We start from the raw sequence: 19,427 nt of genomic DNA on the forward strand, positions 1-19,427 counted from the left end.
ACCATTTTATCTTGTTAGTTGCACACATGCAACTCCCATTCATATCAGTGGAACTTATATGCAGACCTAAAGGTCTCTGCCGTCTGCTGGGGAAAATAATGCAGTACATTTGCCAAGTTTAACATAGCATGCTATAGGAACACTTCTGCTGGGAGGTGGGGGGAGAGATCATCTAGGAAAGAAAGAGGAGTCTGTGACATCCCATACATGTGAAGAGGCAGATGCTCCTGCTGCTCCTATCTTTAATTTAATATAAAGGCCATGATTTAGCTAGTGCATTACTCCCTCTTCTGAAAAAAAAATGTTTAATAACTGATTTTCTGCTCCAGACTTCAAACATTACTTTCTGCCAACATGTGAATGACCAAAATATCCTTCATTCATAGCATACTCAGTTTTTAATTTGCCAAAATGTCTTCCCCACTATCGGCCTGTCCCTAGGAGCAGGTGTCTCATTTCAGATGCAGTTAGCTTGGTGCTATACTCACATCTTATACTCTTTTACAACTAACTTGATCCTGACAAGTAGATTTCTGAAATCATAGGTCTTAAGTCACAGAACGTAGAGATGGGAAAGAATTTATTAGGCAAAATAGTCAATGCAGGATGTAGTGATATGGTGCTCTGTCCGAAGCCTTATTAGATATTAAACTGATAATGCTCTTGCCTAGAGGAAATTAGTCTTTGAAAAATGTACAAAGGAAATATGTTAATAATGGCAAGCAAATGTTACAGGTAGCTGCATAGCACCATGTGATGACTAATACAAAGGACTGAAGATTTGTTATGTTGAGCATATCAAGTGGTAGCATAGGTTTTGTCTAGTTATACATAATGAAAATACACACACATTGATCTATATATAATTTGTTATTACCTCAAAGCTGGCCAAATATAAATGTATAGGGTTTTTTATGGTCTAAAATTAGAGCTATATGTGTCATGGTCATTTGTATGACCATACAGATGACTGCTACAGGATAATGATTGTGTTATAATAGATTCTGAAGTATTTAGATCTTGATTCAGCAAGGTACTTAAACCTGTACTTAACTTCAAGAATGTGAACAGTGCCTTTGTCAGCAATGGGACTACTTAGGTGCTCTGAATTAAGCAAGTGCTTTGCTGGATCAAGCCCTAGACACTGAATATATGAATGTGCAGAAATAAATGATACAAAGCTAGAGCCCTAAAATTCCATATGTCTTACAGAACAACTTCCACTGAAAATGATACTCCTTTTTTCAAGGACAGGTGGGGTTTCTAAAGCTCTAGCACTGTTTGGCTACGTCTGCACACGCACGAGAAATATGCAAATGAGGCTAAGCGTGGAATATCGCCGAGCCTCATTTGCATACCTAATGAACCGCCATTTTTGCAGAAGAGACTCTTGCGCCAGAAGGAGCTGTCTACACTGCCCCTTCTTGCGCAACAAAAACCCTCTTGCGCAATGCCGCTACGCTGATTATTTTCAGGAATAATGGCATTGCACAAGAGGGTTTTTCTTGCGCTAGAAGGGGCAGTGTAGACAGCTCCTTCTGGCGCAAGAGCCTCTTCTGCAAAAATGGCAGTTCATTAGGTATGCAAATGAGGCTGGGTGATATGCCATGCTTAGCCTCATTTGCATATTTCTCACGCAAGAAGCCGCGAGTGTAGACATAACCTTTGTGAACAATCAGATCTGACTTGAATTCATCCCACAATTTTGTTTTGGGATTGTTTCCTTTCTCTTCTTTGGTTGTGGTTAGGCATCACTTTTACCCTGTTTTGAAATGAGGGGGAAAATGGCCAAATATCCTAGCTCATACTCGTGTGAAGCCTCATTCGTATAGGGGCTATCAAAAATTCTCAAATGCTGGTGATCTGGTTAATGACCTCAAAGGCTGCAAATCCAATCTCAGTTCATTTTTTGTTTGAAAAATGAATCGGGGAGGGGTGGGGTTGGAACATGGTCATGGCTAAGTCTGTTAATGAATCCAGCCCTTTGTTCTACTGAGGTTTGGATGTTGACAAATGTGCAATGTCCTGAAAGATACGACATCTTTGCCTGTGTCCAGGTGCAGGATAGCCACTAGGCCAGCCTGCTTTGAAAATGAAAACCATTTTTTTAATCCTAACATTTCTTAACATCAAAAGGGCCAAGAAAACATCAGAGCCTCTTTTCATCCCTTGGCTAGTCTTATGATGTTGCCTGAATAGGTCTCATTGAATCTATCTTGATCTCTGCATAGACATTACCTTGTTCTTTCTCTTAGTAATATGTTTATGGTCAGTTAGACCTACCTTGTATTAGGGATTTAAGAGACTGTCGACCATCTGATAAACAGAAGTGATGTGATGTGACTAGTCACTTCCCCACCTTGCAGCCTCTATCAGAGAGAGGCAGCAAGGGGGGGCAGCAGGAGCCAGTGTTGGGTGGAGCGGGCTTAAAAGCCGGTTCTCCCCCCACCCCATCTCCATGGGGGGCATGGGGGGTAGAGGCACCCGTTATCTGGGTCTTTCAGTTTTGGGATATGTAGCAAAAAAATCAAATGTGATTCTGGGATGCATTAACAGGTGTGTTGCGAGCAAGACACGAGAAGTCATTCTTCCGCTCTACTCTGCACTGGTTAGGCCTCAGTTGGAGTATTGTGTCCAGTTCTGGGCACCACATTTCAAGAAAGATGGAGAAATTAGAGAGGGTCCAGAGAAGAGCAACAAGAGTGATTAACGGTCTAGAGAACATGACCTATGAGGGAAGGCTGAAAGAATTGGGTTTGTTTAGTTTAGAAAAGAGAAGACTGAGGGGGGACATGATAGCAGTTTTCAGGTATCTAATAGGGTGTCATGAGGAGGAGGGAGAAAACTTGTTCATCTTGGCCTCTGAGGATAGAACAAGAAACATTGGGCTTAAACTGCAGCAAGGGAGGTTTAGGTTGGACATTAGGAAAAAGTTCCTGACTGTCAGGGTGGTCAAACATTGGAATAAATTGCCCAGAGAGGTTGTGGAATCCCCATCTCTGGAGATATTTTAGAGTAGGTTAGATAAATGTCTAGCAGGGATGGTCTAGATGGTATTTGGTCCTGCCACGGGGGCCGGGGACTGGACTCGATGACCTCTCGAGGTCCCTTCCAGTCCTAGTATTCTATGATTAGGTCTTCATGAGGTACTGAGTCACAGACCCCCCAACTGTGTAATGACCCAACTAAAGATTTTGCCATAGGGTCTTTTATAATTTCTAAAAATATATTCAGAACATTTAATTTTCTAGAAAGTAACTTAACCCTTAATTATCACACTACACTACTGCTAAAGCCAATTCATACAGGATAAATCAAGTCCTGCAGGCCTTGCATTTCTGGCATTATTATTAAAATATGGAAAAAGGGATAAGATAGGAAAAGATATAGCTTGGCAGGCTACACCCTACCCCATGCTGCTGCCTCTGTATCAGGTTAACCGATGAGCCCAGGCTCATCAGTTAACTGTATGCATGTTTGCACTTCCACATCCTGAATGCACACAGCTTCCAGTATGCTTGGGCGCATGGGATTTAGGGATTTGGGGTGCATGGGATTCCACTTACTTCAGTGATATTACAGAGGAATTGACTTTGGTCCTGGATGTTTTCCTTGTGACTGATAACACAGCAGGTACCTCCACTAGCATAAACCAATCGGTATTTCTTTTTGCATGGTTAGTGGACACTAGTGTTCCCTCTAAGCTGAGCACTTGAGTGGTGGCCTAGGAGAGATTTAAATGCTTCCCAGCTGATTACCAGAGTGACCACAGCTGGCAGCATGTGTTTCTACATGCCTTAGTGCACATAACAAAATGTATTCTGCACATGGATGGAAAAAATTAGAGGGAACACTGGTGGACACCCCAGCGCTCATACTATCTTTCTGGGAAAATTGCTTAACCTAGCATTGAAACACAATGTACCCTACTGAACAAGTAAATGCAGACATCCTTAATACATTTTACAGCTGTCTGTATTTTAAGACTAATTCATCTGGTGTGTGATTCTTAAGTGCACAATGTGAGCACAATCCAAAGCTCACTAAGGTTGATAGAAAGGCTAAATGAAGCTAAAGCATCACAAAGGACTCTAGTCAAAATCAAGTTTGTGCTGGATAAACCATGCTGTCTTTTATAAACAAAGCAACATAAGCATAAATAGCGGCTGAGACACAAGACTGAGTGCCAGGAACAGTCCTATATTTTAATCCCTCTGCTGTCGATTACTGCAGTGTGGGCTTGGGCAAGTCACTCAATTGCTTTATTTAGATGATGGGTAGCCTCGTTCATTTGTACAAATGCATGGGAGAGGGCCATAACTCAAGCCTCTTTCAAACAGGAAAGTGGGGCAAGGCTGGTGAAGGAGGTATGCATGCTGTGTTCCTTCAAACAATGTGCAGTACTCCCGAGTGATCCCGGAGCCGTTATGAATGCACCAGTTAGCCAATGGAAGCCTTCTATCACAGCTTTCTGAGTTGTAAGCCAGGGTAACATTAAAACTGCTGGCACAAACTGAAATGCTGGGCCTTCTGCTGGCCTTATTTAGAATACAAAAACTGAGACTCCCTAAAAAATATTCTGTAAAATACTACTACTGACGTACCCAGCTGTCACGTCTTTCATCCAAGTATCTCAAAGCATCCTACAATTACTTAGCTAAACCTTGGGAGGCTGATACTGTCCCTGTTTTACAAATGGGTATTTTGGGGCATAGAGACATGGTTTAATATGATTTGCCCATAGTCAAAACTGAGAACAGAGCAGGTCAGTGGGATTCTGCCCAGTGCCCACCCTTCTTACCAGTGCATCAACTCCTGAGAAGGGCTGAGCACGTGCAACACTCATTGAAATCCATGGAAATTTCAAATGGACAGCACTTGGCAGGCTTTAGTTCCATACAAATCAAAGGATTCCTCCGCATAAGTGTAGGTGCAGTGAGTGGTTCAGAACTCTGCTTTCCATTTGGCACATGGTGGTCTGTCCCACAGCTTATCAGCTTTTTCTTTCCTACAAAAAATTGACTTCTGGATTTTATAATTTATGCTAATCTGTGACTCACTGGCTTTAAGCAAAGGCTCTATTCTAAATCCCATACTGAATCTCCATTCTGCATGGGTCATCAAGTGTGCAATTCCCAAGGAATTTTCCAAGCAGGTCAGTAACATGCACAGCTATAGAGCTTCTTCTTGAAGGAACATTTTAATTGCATATTTTATCCAGCTGCTGGCACAACATGCTTTTAGGAATAGCACCTATCTTGGCAAAGGCTGATAAAAGATGATATATTTTATATGATCACATGCTCATGCATTGGTGGCTTTCATTTACTTTGTCCATTTCACTCAAAGATATCACACAGTTGAAAAGCAGAATAAAAGGAATTTGCCCTTTTGACCAGTTCTCTTTTCCTTTAATCTCCAATTTTTCTTTTATTTCCCCTTCTCTTACATGCAGCACTATAGATCTATTTTCACAATGGTCTTTATCTGAGCTGGATGTATCATTTAAAGGTAGGTAATATTGTAGCAACTGATTAAGACATCTCTCTTGCCTAGAACAAACCCCTTGCATGCCCATCAAGGTAGGCTAAAACAGAGCTGAAAGAGAGAATTGCAATATGCAGAAACCTGACAACTAATATATGCACGTCTGCAAGACACTTATATTGTTTGTTTGTTTTTCCATGCCCTGATGCCATATACAGAGACATTTAGAGCCAGATAAGAACCATTTCACAAGCCTCAGGCATATACACTTTGGGGGTATCTTAGGAGTTAAATATTAGAACTAATGTTCCGTAAAGAAAAATTGTTCTGTACTGGAAGCCATGCTTCAAGCTTCATTGCTATGCGTCAAGCTTCCATTAGATGGCTCTAGTCCCCTGATCTTGGCAAAGAAGGCAGTGGAGCAATACAGGTAGATGGTGAGTAGCTGAAGATGGAATTGGAAAGTGATCATTAATCCTTCTAGTTAGCAGGCATGAACTGATATAAAGTATCAAACAGGTCAGGAAAGATATTCCCCTATTGCAAAGCAAGCTCTGACAAATTAAAGTCCTGTTTGACCAGTGGTGGAATTGGGATTTCAGACACAAATAGTTTAGATATTAAAAATGTTTGAATCCGAGAAAAGTATTCACAGATGAGAATTGTTCTGCTTCAATTAGATGTGTTCCTAACCATTTTCATTTGTTAAAGACGCTGCAGTGTTTCCTTGTTTAGTTTGATTCCTTAAATACACTACTTTCCTGTTCTCACCTTCAAGTACAAGAGGGTTTTTTTCTCCAAAACAATAGTGGCTACTTTTTCAAAAACACTTTGCAAACATTAACAAGTGGAAGCAAAATGCTGATTTCAATGGAGCAGGTGCAAGTCTTTGATAGGAATTACTTAATTATTTCTAGCTATATTTTACATATGGATAAACTAGCTGTAAAAAGAGCTTATATGTTCCTGGGTCCTAGCTCCATGTTCAGTCCATTCAGCTAAGCTGTTCATGCCATACACCAAAGCAAGTTAGAGTGAACTATCTATTCTTTTCCTTTGGCTCATTAAAAGTAATCAAGAATGTAAATAGCTGTTAAGATGAATGAAGGTCTCTAAGGTAAAGAGGCTGGGATTGGAAAAACTGCAAAGCACTAATTACATTAATCGCATCAATTTGAGTAAATTTTCTCCTTTCCCCTCCCCCATCAATAAACTTCTGAGAACCCAGCCTTAGGAAACACCCGGGCAGCTGGGCCCCATCGCCTACCCCTGTTCACTGTCTGCCCTTCTAAGGCACAGGCAAAGGCGGCGAGCAGCAGGCTGAGAATGGCCCTATGACGTGTGTGGTAGTAGCTCTGTATTTAGCTCCGATCCTGCAGCCATTAGTCATGGGCCTACTCCCACGGGGCTTCCTGCAGCGTGTGGCTCTCGAATGGACCGTGCAGCTGGAAGGGCGCAGGCATTCCCTGCACTAGCAAGCCCCCCGAGGTAAGGACGCCCCAGGATCGAGCCCCTGGGCCGCGCTTTGGCCCGCTCAGCCTACTCGGAAGTGCCCCGTGCAGTGACCGGGCTCTGCACACACGCAGCCCTGGCGCCTTAGCGCTGCCGCCGACTCTCTCCGGCGGAGTCTCCCCCCGGCCCCTTGCACAAGGCGCACTGGGAGCGTGTCCGAGGTCGGCCGGCCAGCGGGCTGTGACCCGGGCGCGGCTCAGCCTGGCCGCAAGCACACACGGGCGGGCGCCTCCCCCACCGAGCCGCGAGGCCAGGGCTCCTCCCAGCGAAAGACACTCGCAGCCGCGCCCTCCCGCTCCTGCGCGAGGAAAGGCACCAACAGGCTCTGCACCGCGCCGGGGAGACACCCGCCCGAGTCAGGCGGGGAGGGCCCGTCGTCTGGGAATGGCCCCGGGGCCTGAGACCCCGCGCCTGTCGCTCGCAGCCCGCAGCCGAGCCGTCAGGAGTCCGGCCTTGCACCCACTAGGTCCCGTTGTTCCCAGCGGGAGCTGATGGTTGCGGAGAGCGCTGAAAATGCGCCCCCCAGGGCTCCGCAGATCCCATTCCAACCCCTCGAACTGCAATGGGAAGTGAATAGGAAGCCGAGCCATTTCCTGGCGCTTTCTGGCATAGATAGATAGGACAATCCCGAGAGCTAATGTTGCCCGGCAGATAAGCAGGCACCTCCTCCGCCAGCTGACACTTCGGAATGCCTTAGGCTGTGTCTCTGTTACAAAGAAGGTGGGTTTGTGTTTACAGTGGGAGAGCTGCTAGCACTCGCCCTGGATTTCTAAGCAGAGACAAGGCACCTGCGGGGGGGGGGGGTGTTGTTTTTATTTGTTTTGCCCCTTCTAGGTAACTGTGTGAGGTCAGCACTCTTCTCTAGCCCACAGCTGACATCAAGTTTATCTCATGGTAAAACCATAGTGCCTTGTGTCTGCTAAGATTTTTACAGTGAGATAGTGAACCTATATTAGTTAGCCTTCAGGGAAAAACACTAGTTTTGTCTTCACTGCCATAAAAAGATAACTGTTTCCCTTGCTGGGCATAGTCAGGACATGAACTCTGCTGCTGCCTGACAAATGCGATTAAAACTAACAATACTTTCTATTTCAACCAAGATTCAGTATGATCTATGGAAAGACGTAGTGTGGTTATTAGTGCTCCAAGACCGATGCTGATTGCCTTTTAAATGGCTATTGGAATCAGTAGTAGAAAAGACCATGAGAGGCTTAAAGGTACTAGGAGGTTTTGGGACTCTTGAGCCAGGTTTACACTGAACTCTGTAGTGTAAGGGGTGTTGAGGATCATACCTCCCTTTAGTAACATTGGCTGTGTACCTCCATATAACATTCCTTGTATAGGAGTGGCATGTCCACAGTTATTGTTCTTGCATCAACATTGCATCTTGGGTAGCTATCTCACAACTAGCCAATTAGCCCATCATAGGATGGGATTTTCAGGTCTCTCCTCCATGTCTGTCTTCTCTCCTGAGCCTCCAGTCTCTCTCCTCCTCCTCTTACTGCCTCCCTCCCTCTCTCTCTCAGCTCTCCTCTGTCTCTGTCTCTCCCAAATGGCCTTTTGGGCTCTGCGCTCCGTGTGCTGCATGGGGAGCGTAGATCCCAAATGGTCGCTTGCGCCACTTGCTCCCACGCGGTGGCCTGGCTGAGCGGCGCAGAAGTCAGCCGAGTGCCATGGCGGGAGGGGAAGGAGGGTGGGGCGGTGATGTTCACGGCCAGGGGGTGGGGCCTGGAGCCGCTGTCACACCACCCTGCCCCCCTTCCCCTCTCGCCATGGCACTCGGCTGACTTCTGCGCCACTCAGCTGGGCCGCCATGGGGGAGCAAGCGGCCATTTGGGTCCCACACTCCCCAAACAACACGGGCCGCCCAGAGGGACCAGCCAGTATTTCAGCGTTACAGACTCTCAGACACTGGGCTACTATATACATATATATATATGACTAGCCAATTAGCCCGTCATAAGATGGGATTTTCAGGTCTCTCCTCCACATCGGTCTTCTCTCCTGAGCCTCCGGTCTCTCGTTCCGTCTCCGTCTCCCTCTCTCTCCTCCTCCTCCTCCTGCCTCCCCCCCCTCTCAGTTCTCTTCCCCCCTCTTGCCTCTCACTCGGGGGACCGCAGAGTCCAAATGGCCTTTTGGGCTCCACACTCCCGGTGCTGCATGGGGAGCATGGAGCTCAAACAGCCCTTGTGCCACTTGCTCCCACGCGGTGGCCCGGCTGAGCGGTGCAGAAGTCAGCCGAGCGCCATGGAGGGAGGCAAAGGGGATCGGGGTGGTGACATTCATGGCCGGGGGCAGGGCCTGGAGCTGCTGTCACGCTGCACATCACCGCCCAGCTCCCCCTTTCCCTCCTGCCGTGGCGCTCGGCTGACTTCTGCGCCGCTCAGCCAGGCCGCCACGTTGGAGTAAGCGGCCGTTTGGGCCCCGCACTCCCCATGCACCACGGGCTGCTCGGCGGGAACATCCAGCATTTCAGAAACAGCACCGCCCAGAGGGAATAGCCAGCATTTCGGTGTTACAGACTCTCAGACACTGTGCTACTATATATATGACTCGCCAATTAGCCTGTCATAAGACGGGATTTTCAGGTCTCTCCTCCACATCGGTCTTCTCTCCTGAGCCTCCGGTTTCTCGTTCCGTCCATCTCTCTCTCTCTCTCCTCCTCTCTCTCCTCCTCCCCCTCTCCCCCAGCTCTCCTCCGCCTCCTGCCTCTCTCTCTCTGTCTCTATCTTTCTCTTCTCCTCCCCCTCCTGCCTCTCACTTGGGGACCGCAGAGTCCAAATGCCCACTTGGGCTCCGCACTCCCCATGCTGCCTGGGGGGCGCGGAGCCCAAACGGTCACTTGCTCCCACGCAGCAGCCTGGCTGAGCAACGCAGAAGTCAGCCAGCTCCGCAGCGGGAGGTGAAGGGGGGCGGGGTGGTGATGTTCACGGCTGGGGGCGGGGCCTGGAGCTGCTGTCATGCCACCCATCACCACCCTGCCCCCCTTTGCCTCCCGCGGTGGAGCTCGGCTGACTTCTGCGCTGCTCAGCCGGGCCGCCGTGGGGGAGCAAGTGGCGCCCAGAGGGAACAGCCAGCATTTCAGCAACAGTACCGCCCAGAGGGAACAGCCAGCATTTCAGGCAACAGCGCCCCCCCCAGAGGGAATAGCCAGCATTTTGGCATTACAGACTCTCAGACACTGGGCTACTATATATATAATGTGACTGGACACCCTTTGTCACCCTCCATTGCTGGGAGCTCTGCAAATGGATGGGGTGCATCATGGGGATGCGCTTGCCATCCCATGAAGCAGTTCTTTTTTCCCCCCATAAATCCATGAGTTTCTTATACATTTTTGTACCAACTTTCAATAGTCCTTGTAAACTGCACCTGCTATCTCTATCTGACAGGATAATTCCTGAGCTGTTGGCTAATCTGGTGACGAGAATTCTGAACACAAATAACCTGTGCTGTGGTATTCAGTGAGCTGCAGAACAGAGAGTGAATTGGCAATGCCTGCCTTGCTGTCCTAGAGGGGTAGCTGTGTTAGCCTGTAACTTTAAAAAGGTAGTCCTGTGACATTTTAGAGACTAACAAATACATATAGTATCATGTTACCGGAAAGGAAATGCACATAGTATCATGAGCTTTTGTGGGTAAACCCCACTGCTTCACATGAGATGATCTTGAGTGATCATCTTGTGAGGTGCCAGTAACATATAATGAATGTGGTGGGGGAGGTTGGTGAAGGCATGGACTGGAGTTCGGGAAAGAGAGACTGACTGCAGGCCTTGACACAAGAGCCAGGGAGGTGTAGGAGTCACAGGAGAAGTGGCCCAGGGCCCAAGAGTCAGTAGAGGGGGAGAGAAGGAGGGCAAGAGGACATGGTTGCTGCCAGAGGGTTCTGGGGTGAGACCCACAGTAGTGGGTGGGCCTGGGTCCCCCCCCTTCCTCCTTGCAATACACCAAGCCACACTAAGGAGTGGTCTTTATGGACTAAGGCTTGCCCCTGAGATGAGGAGCCAGACTGAGGCTACATTTGGCCACGGTGATTAGGAATGTGAACAACTAGTCGACATATTAGTCGACTCATTGCTCCCGTGCTTGCTGCCTCTATCAGAAAGAGGCAGGAAGGGGGTTGGGAAGAGAAGGTGCTTCAAAATAGCAGCACCACATGGAGCCCAGGGTCAGCGGAGGAGTCCCCAGCTGACCCCAGGCTCCATGCTGCACTGCTACTTTGAAATGCTGTGTGCAGCTCAGGGCCAGCTGAGGACTCCTAGCTGGCCCCGGGCTGCACATGGCACTTGCCTCTTTGAAACACTGCAGGGAGCACAGGGCCAGTAGAGGATTGCTTGAGTCCCTCTACTGGCCCCCTGCAGCGCTTTCACCTTTGAAGTGCAGCAACAGCCTGGGGCTGTTGCTACACTTCAAAGGCAGAGGCACCCTTATGGACTAATCAACTAGTTGATGCAAATTGCATTGACTATTCGATTAGCCAATTAATCTAAATTTAACATCCCTAATGAATGATAGATGTGAGACTGAGCACTGCTGATATTCCTGGAACGTAGGGCGAGAAACCAGTGTGTTGGGCACTGCTGGAGGGCAGGGTGCTGAAACGGATGCTGTGATCTGGGGAGTGATGCGGATGCAGAACAGAGAATGGAGAGTGACAGTGGGTGAGGCGCTCTGCTGAGCACAGAGCTAATTCCTAGCAGGAGGTACTGTGGCGGTGAGTCGCAACCCTGTTACAATACGGTACTGCTGTGCCTCCTTTTGTGCCCATTCCTACATGCCACTAGCAATCAGCCCATAGGTGTCAAAGTCCTTGTGGGTGGGGTGAAGCTGCTACTGCACAGCCGCCTCTCCCCACAGACCTGCACACAGCAGATCCAACAGCTCCAGTATGCTCCCCAGGGGAGTGCATCTGCTGTGGAAAGCCGGCATGGTCAGCTGGGAAGATGCTGTGCCGAGCAACAGGAAGTGGAATTTCAAAAATTCCCAAGCCTTTAAATGGGGGAGGGGCACATGTCTGTGTACCTTCAGGACAGCAGAGTTCTAACCGCTGACTGCAGTGGTAATGATGGGCATTGTGGGACACCACCTGGAGGCCAATTGGGAGGACATTACAGAGTGCAGCATCAACACGGGCGCTGTGGCACTCTGTGCCGCTTGCTAAAGTGATTTTATTATGTCCATGCAGAAGGGAAATGACATTGGTGGGAGGAGCATTGTAGGTATACACCTCCACTGTTTTGTTGAAAAGAGCTGACTTTTATCAACAAAACTGTGCCATGTAGACAAGGCCTCAGGAGATTCAGGCAAATCTTTTTAAGTTTGTGACCAATTCACACATTGTTGAATTTTGAGTTACAGGGTGAAAATTCAGACCAGGTTTACACTAAACATTCAGATTGACACAGCTATGTCTTGCTAGGATGTGAACAATTCCCTTCCCCTCTGCCCTGCATTGTAGCTACACTGACCTAAGCTCCTGTGTAGACACCGCTAGATTGAAGAATACTTATGTAAACATAGTTACTGACTCTCTGGCTATGTCTATACTGCACCCTTCTTCCACAAAAGCTTATGCAAATGAAGCGCAGAGTAGAATATCACTGCGCTTAATTTGCATAATTAATTAGGGGGTGTTTTTGTGCAGGGGGCTTTTGCACAGAAAGGAGCTCTGTAGATGGCTCCTTTTTGTGCAAAAAAACCCCTCTTGTGCAAGAGCCGTTCTTCCTGAAAAAATGAAGAACAGCTCTTGCACATGGGGGGGCTTTTGCACAAAAAGGAACCGTCTACACAGCTCCTTTTTGCACAAAAGCCTCTTGTGCAAAAGCAGTCCCTAATTAATTATGCAAATGAAGCATGGCGATATTCTACTCCACACTTCATTTGCATAAGCTTTTGCTGAAGAAGGGTGCAGTATAGACATAGCCTCTGAGGTGGAATTCCCACAGTGATGGAAAAAACATGTCTATCATTGTGGGAAGCATCTATGCTATAGCACCTTCCTCTGCTGCTCCAGCACTTGTCTGAAACTCAGTCAGAATGTTGAGTTTCACTTGGCTCTGTGTGACTACTGTGAACAGCTGTTAATTTCACTTAGTTTTGATGCAAAACTGTCATTTGACCCAGGTTTGCTTGCCTTGGGGTTTGGTCCAAAGGCTATTGGTCAATGGAAAAACTCCCTTATTAGACTTTGGATCAGACCGTTGGTGACAGTTTTGATTAACATGACTGAGCCGAGTTTCAAATTTGCTCTGAAATCTAAACTCAGGTTATCATCATCTGGCGTGGGTGGTGGGGGCTTCACGACAAGTATTTTGCATAGCCTTATTTCCAATAAAGAACAGATTTTTCAAACCCCGCAAAGCAGGAGCAGCAGCCTTAGGCAGAGGCTAAGCAGCTGGTCACATGGAGTCAACCTCTAGAGGGACATTATAGTAGCTTTGAGACCATAGCGATCACCTGCAGCACACAATAGGGAAGAACTGGCAACATTCTCTCTGAAAATTATGCTGACAAGACTAGATAGATTGTTTACTTTGGGTAGGAGGAAAGATGCAAGGAGTACTGAGGGAAGACTATGACTGGCATAAACTTTGGGATTGGAAGACACCATTGTCATGTTGCCTTTAGAATGCCAAGTGTCCTCTCCCCCTAGCAGTTGCATCCTCTTTATCTCATCTAAGTACCTAATTTCCCTAGTTTAGAATATATGGTAAAGTTGCAGTTTCTGCCAGTGTTTTTGATAACTTGTGCTGCATGTTAATTCCTTTCTGACTGAAGCACTGACTCCTGCATTTCCTCGGTGCTTGTCCCTTCCTTCATTTTGGTTTGTAGACTCAACTTTCTTTTGAAGCTGTTAATTTCTAGATTTGTGCTGCCCTCAGCATTATCAGAGTTAAGATAAATCACAGCGACGTAGGCTGCTTAAACTTTTTTTCTTCAAAACATCAGCATTAATCAGGCTCCATCCTTTATTTACATTGCTGCTGCTTGTCTCTCATCCCACCAGAAATGTTTAAAACACACCCAGAGCCAAGAGAGCTTAAATTTAGCTTTCAAGGACAGTGGCTCTACCCTTTACTCAACTGCCATTCAGTTTCAGAAACATTCCCCATGCTGTTGCCTCAAGGATATTCCTTTATCAGTTAACAGCGTTTATTCTGTATCAGCCTGAAAAAGCTGTATTTTGGCGAGAACCTGAGTTTTCTCTTTGAGCCAACTTTGATGTCCCACACTGTGAAGATTCTAACCAATTTAGGTGGCATTTAAATTGATGCCTCAAACCTTCCCAAACTGCCTGGCTGGCTCCACCCAACTCTGCCCCCAGTCCCCATTCAGCATGGCTCCCAGAGTCTCATGGGGCTGCCTGAGCTTAAGCCCTGCCATGGCTGTGGGAGTGTGCTGCCAGCCCTCCCTGTGCTCAGGGTGGGGGGCTGGGTATTCCTAGGCTCAAGGGAGTGGAGTGGGGAAGGCTGGTGCCACCTGTGCTTGGGGGTGGGGAGGGAGAGAAGGCTGCGGCCACAAGCCACCCATGCTTGGGAGGGAAGGGCTGCCAGTAGCAAGAGAAGGCTTGGCTCCCACAGGGGCTCTGGGTGGTAGGGGTGGGGTTGGGGCTTGCCTTCACCAGCCCTAGGCTCCCCCACTGCCATGCCTCAAACATACACTCAACATTGCATTGTAGCCTCTTTATATATCTTCTGAGGGAAATGAACACAATGTTGGGGATGTAACTTCCATGAAAAATTAATGTAGGTTGTGTCTACGCTACAGTGGCACTGTTATGATGTTGCTATCACTGTGCTGCAGTGTCACACTATGGGCTAAGGTTAAACCTGGGACCTTTCAAGCTTATAGCATGAGCCTCTACTGCAGGGGACTCAGGCAGCGTCTAGACTACAATGCTTTACTGGAAAAAGCAATTTGCATATCTTTTTCTGATAGTTTTGTCGGAAGAAGCTTTTCCAAAATTTGGCCCAGTGTAAACAGGCCAAATTTTGGAAAAACCTCCTCTTTCGGAAAAGCCCTTCTTCCTCGTGGAAGGAGGAAGACAGGGCTTCTGAAAAAGCAAGTCTGTTCTTCTGCAAAAAAAAAAAAAAAAGCGGAAGAGAAGACGCGTTCCCTGGATGCGGCAGAGTTTTTCCAGGATACCAACATGTTCCCTAACTCCACTTGCCACCCCCAAGTAATTTATTACCCCCCTCCTGGGACCAACCAGCAGTGGAGCTAGAGCGGCTTCTGGACCAGGGGAAAGCTGTGCAGAGCTGTTTGTCCATAGGACAGTTTGAGGCATCTGCAATGGGTCCTGCACTTTGGGAGGCCAAATTTCCTTTGGACAGGATGGTCCCCATACTCAGGTTAGCCTGTAGGGCACTGGACAGGCTGGGGTCAGGCTGCCCTACACTCACTGTGCCGGTGGGCACTGTAGGAAAGAGGAGCAACACCCAGCAGCCTGCTCTGGCCCACCGCCCTCTCTCTGGCCAGCCTGGTCGCTTTGCTTCACCATGTGGTGAGCGTGTGGCAGCACGACCCCTGCTGTAGCTCAGTGGCAGATTCCCTAAGTAGTCACTGAGGCCATGTACCTTGGGGGAGGAGCATTGAGGGAAGGGGTGAAATGGGGGGGAGGCAGGGCAGGAGCGGAGCAGGGACTAGGCTTGGGGGAAGGGTATGGACACACACGCACGCACACACACACAGAGGCCTCGGGCTCACGTGTCGGCAACCATGTGCGGGCCAGATTGTGAAACTGCTTGGGCCACAGATGGGCCATGAGTTTGAGGCGTCTGCTCTACTGCCTGAGTGGAAAAAAATTCTTTCTCTTAGCCAAAGCCGTAGGAGGCTCATCAAACTCTGTTTGGGTTAGTCACCACTGGAGGGGACAGAGCATCATGCCAAGCAGACCTGGGTTACAGTAGCACCATATGCTTCCTACTAGGGATGTTAACTTGAAATTAATTGACTAGTTGAATAGTCAATGCATTTTGCATCGACTATTCAACTAGTCAATAGGGAGCTCCACCTTTTGAAGTGTAGAAATAGCTCTAGGGCTGTTGCTACACTTTAAAGGTGAAAACGCTGCGTGGAGACCTAGGTCCGCTGGGGACTCCCCCGCTGACTCCGGGCTCCACATGGCGCTGCCACTTTGAAATGCCATGTGCAGCCCTGGGCCAACTGGGATGTAATCACAGGCTGTACTCAGCATTTCAAAGCGGCAGCAATTCTTATGCAAATGGTTTGAACCGGGATATAGGGTGGCTCGCACACTATCCTCCACCTTTTAATGACTTAATCAACCACCCAAATAATGGAGGCGCTAATGGTTCTTAACAGCCTCTTATAACTATTTGAAGTATCTGCTCAGTCTCTTTTTTCTTTCTTTCTCCACTTCCCTTTTTCCTCTTCCCGCTTTCTTCCTTCCCCATCTCCTTATTTATTCTTGGATCTAGACTTCTTATACTCCAGTCATCTGAAGAAGTGGGTTTTGCCCACGAAAGCTCATGATACCATCTACATGTTTTGTTAGTCTTTAAGGTGCTACTAGACTATTTGTTGTTTAAGTTTTTCAAATACAGGAATGTGTTGCTGAGCTGCAAGGGGGTTTATTTGTTCTCTTCCCCTTAAATTTAGAATGAACACAGTTAAGCTCAGCTGAATGCATCTCACCTTTTTAATGATTTACTCTTTGTACTACTGTAATACTTAGAGATTGCAGTCAGGGATAAGGGCCCCAATTTTTCTAGGTGCTGTGTAAACACATACCAAAAAGAGTCCTTTTCCCAGTTTGGCTCACAGTTTGGTCAATGAGAAGATGCCACAGGTGGATGAAACTAGTGGGTGGCATCTTCCTGACTTACAAATACTATGTATTCTGGTCTAGGAGATCCTGCCCTAATAGAAGGAAAGAAACCATTGCTTGCCTTGGGGCCTGATCCAAAGCCCATTTAAGTCAATTGAAAGAATTGAAAGAGAACTTTCTGGGTGTCTGGCTGATGAGTCTTGCCCACATGCTCAGGGTTTAGCTGATCGCCATATTTGGGGTCGGGAAGGAATCTTCCTCCAGGGTAGATTGGCAGAGGCCCTGGAGGTTTTTCACCTTCCTCTGTAGCATGGGGTACAGATCACAGCTGGAGGATTCTCTGCATCTTGGGGTCTTCAAAGTATTTGAAGGCTTCAATATCTGAGATATAGGTGAGAGGATTATTCTGGGAGGGGTGGGTGAGATTTTGTGGCCTGCACTGTGCAGTGGGTCAGACTAGATGATCATAATGGTCCCTTCTGACCTTAAAGTCTATGAGTCTATGAATCTGCTGATTTCTTTGGCTTTGGATCAAACCTTTGGTGAACATTTTGATTAACCTGGGCTGAGTTTCAGGTTTGTACTGAAATTGTTAGTGTCATGTGGCATGGGGTTTCACACAGACCTAATTTCCAATAAAGAGTGGACTCAAACCCAACAGAGCAGCAGCTTTATGGCCCTTATGTGCAGACCTTTTGACTGCTCAGGGTGGCAAAAGCAAACAAAACAAGAAACTAAAAAACCCAACTTGTCAGACCACAAGTACAGTAGGCTAGAGCGGAAAAGAACCCCAAAAGCACCGAGCATTGGAAAACAGTCCTAAGAAAGGAAAGGGACTAGTAAAATCTACGGTCACAAAGCTAGTCACAGACTCTCCTTTAACTAACAAAGCATAATTACTAACAGTGATTTTGTTGACAAATTTATTGGTGGGGTGGGGCCTGGGTAAAGGGGGCATATAAGCCCTGGCAGTACTGTCATGGGACACCTCTGCAGTATTAAAACTGAGTAGAATAAAGTTTTAATCCTCTTATTTCCAGTATTAAAACAAAGAAATGAATTGGAATACTGCTAAAGGACAGCAACTAGCTAGCCTGTGCAGAGAAACCTGGTCATTATGTTTCATTCAGAAGATGGACTCCCTGAGACAGATCTGAGTCGCACTCAAGTGCACTTGGCATAGACGGAGGCTAGAGGGCAGGGGCGAGGACGGGGAAGGTGACCTAAGCTAACTTTCTCTTCTCTTGATCCTGGGGTCAACAAGGGAGCTAAGCCAGTCCTGGATATAATTAAAATCAGCCTGAAAGCTGCTTTAAATGATGCTCTCTAAAATGGTCCCCGCTGGACAGATCCACCAGCTCAGAATTGCTGAAAACACCCCCTTTCCTCGTCCATTTCCCCCAGTGTCCAGGAATGCCCACAGGCAGGGAGCAGGTGGTGCAGAGCTGGTTATCCTGGCATTATGCTACCCAAGGATTTTGCCTATGTTGTAGTAATCCCCAGATGTCCTGTTTAAGGCAGTTCTGCTGAAATAGTGCACAGCAGATGGAGCTGGGGCCCAGGATTTGGCTAACTGTGTGCAAGCAATACACAGAAAAAAACCCAGAATGGATTATTCCACAGTGTTGTCAGTGGACATGTTACATCAGTGCTGGGCCCTGCACTCCCTTTGTGGATTGAAGGGTATGAAGGAAGCTGGTGACAAGAACAACTGAACCTAAGTCTCTTTAACTACAGTAGACTTCCGATAATCCGGAACCTTTGGGACCTAGGTGGTGTTGGATTATCGGATATGCCGGACTATCAGGAGGTGCTATAAAATGGTTATATATATATATATATATATATACACACACACAGGGCTCACCAGCCATGCTGTCCAGCAATCTGCATATGTGCAGATCGTTCTGCACATGTGCAGATTGCCTGAACCTGGCTCTTCCAGGCGAGTAGATTACGTAGCCACGGGCGAGTAGATTACATAGTTTGTCGTGCCCTGAATAATATATATATATATATATATAGAGTGTGTGTGTGTGTGTATATACACACACACTGTATATAAAGTGTTTTTAACCCTTTTTATTGTACATACTGTATCCAGTATGCTGTAATGTTTTAGTTTTTAACCCTTTTTTATCCTTTTTATTGTACATACTGTAATGCATAAATTTAGTCATAGAATGAAATAATAAATGTACAGTACTCACCATTATTGTTGCAAAGCCTTTGAATACAGAAAGCAGAGGATACTATGTACAGTAGTGTGCAGCACTGGCTAATCACTTAAACTATTAATACAGTAACTTAAAACTTAATACAGCACTTTATTCACTTAAACACAAAAAGTATACACTTCAGCACTAATACAGACTGTAAATTATTCACTTATACACTAAAAAAAAACATGAACTGAAACAAAACACTAAAACTTAAATCTAATTTTGTTTATTTGCCATGCTGCACAACTACTCATCATCTGATGAAACTTGTGCTTCATCATCCAGGATAGGGTGCTGGGGTGGGACCTGGGTGCCAGTGAGGGCAGTGGATAGGGTGCTGGGGCAGAGAACAGGGTTCTTCAGCAGGGGACAGGGTGTTGATGGGGGCAAGGAACAGGGAGTTCCCAGCATGCACC

This window comes from Pelodiscus sinensis, chromosome 1, assembly GCF_052426305.1.
Source record: "Pelodiscus sinensis isolate ZL-2025 chromosome 1, ASM5242630v1, whole genome shotgun sequence".
In the NCBI taxonomy this organism is placed as follows: domain Eukaryota; kingdom Metazoa; phylum Chordata; order Testudines; family Trionychidae; genus Pelodiscus; species Pelodiscus sinensis.